Genomic DNA, 1,619 nt, shown 5'->3' with positions numbered 1-1,619 from the left:
TCTGGGAGTAGGCATTAGGAGTGATTTAAAATGGAATGACCATATAAAATTAATCGTCGGTAAAGCAGATGCCAGACTGAGTAAAGCAGATGCCAGACTGAGATTCATTGGAAGAATCGTAAGGAAATGCAGCCCGAAAACAAAGCAAGTAGGTTACAGTGCACTTGTTCGCCCACTGCTTGAATACTGCTCACAGGTGTGGGATCTGTACCAGATGGGGTTGATAAGAGAGATAGTGAAGATCAGACGGAGAGCAGCGCGCTTCGTTACAGGATCATCTAGTAATCGCGAAAGCGTTACGGAGATGATAGATAAACTCCAGTGGAAGACTCTGCAAGAGAGACGCTCAGTAGCTCGGCAAGGGCTTTTGTTGAAGTTTCGAGAACATACCTTCACCGAGGAGTCAAGCAGTATATTGCTCCCTCCTAGGTACATCTCACGAAGAGAGATTAGAGCCCACACAGAGGCATACCAACAATCTTTCTTTCCACGAACAATACAAGACTGGAATAGAAGGGAGAACCGATAGAGGTACTCAAGGTACCCTCCGCCACACACGGTCAGGTGGCTTGCGGAGTATGCATGTAGATGCAGATGTAGATGTAGACTGTAAATGGGAAACGCCTTTACAGTCGATCCCATCAGCCATCGCGCTGAGTGTCAACTTTGTTTGCGCGTGTAATAAATTCCTTTGACGATGACCGGTTTCAGTCAGTAATGACCCTCTTCAGATCTGTTCTATACCGTGTCCTAATGTGATAAAGCCGTAATAGCATCGTAGAAACATATAAATATACTCAGCATAGCATCGTCACATCACTTTAGGACATGGTGTAGAACAGATCTGAAGATGGTCATTACTGAATGAAACCTGTCATCGTCAAAGAAATTTATATTGTGATCAAAGACTGGAATAAAGAAACTTATGACACTATTGGATCACTATTCATATTTGCGACCATTTGAAAATTGACGTTGCCTACTATTTTAATAGGCAACGGCCTTGCCGCAGTGGATACACCGGTTCCCTTGAGATCACCGAAGTTAAGCGCTGTCGGCGTGGCCAGCACTAGAATGGGTGACCACCCAGGCCGCCATGCGCTGTTGCCGTTTTTCTGGGTGCACTCAGCCTCGTGATGCCAATTGAGGAGCTACTCGACTGAATAGTAGCGGCTCCAGTCAAAGAAAACCATCATAACGACCAGGAGAGCGGTGTGTTGTCCACGTGCCCCTCCTATCCACATCCTCAGCTGAGGATGACACGGCGGTCGGATGGTCCTGATGGGCCACTTGTGGCCTGAAGACGGAGTGCTTTACTATTTTAATGAGGCAAATTCGCACTTAAACAGCCTGTCTAATAATAAATAAGTAGTGGTGATGTACCGTACCATGACTCTTACAAACATGTATGACAAACTCTTTGCTGACGAGGGAAACTCTCCGTCGCCGATTTAGTGGTACTACGGCCCTGTAGATAGCACATCCAAAAATGAAGTAGAGTAAGTAGGCTGTTTAGGGTTTTATGTTGGTAACGCCACGTAGCGCTCTATATGAAAATCACTGGATGTGCTGTGTGTAGTCTGTGGCTGGTTGGCATTGTTGGAATATTCGCTATTGTA

At 45.8% G+C, this 1,619-nt stretch overlaps 1 pseudogene; it reads left to right on the top strand.

Annotated features, from left to right (window-relative positions):
* Nucleotides 1–993: 993 nt before the first annotated feature.
* Nucleotides 994–1,110, top strand: LOC126428623 (5S ribosomal RNA; annotated as a pseudogene).
* The last annotated feature ends 509 nt before the right edge of the window (nucleotides 1,111–1,619 follow it).

The sequence above is a fragment of the Schistocerca serialis genome, chromosome 12, assembly GCF_023864345.2.
Source record: "Schistocerca serialis cubense isolate TAMUIC-IGC-003099 chromosome 12, iqSchSeri2.2, whole genome shotgun sequence".
Taxonomy (NCBI): Eukaryota; Metazoa; Arthropoda; class Insecta; order Orthoptera; family Acrididae; genus Schistocerca; species Schistocerca serialis.
This window is presented reverse-complemented; position numbering and strand designations above follow the sequence as displayed.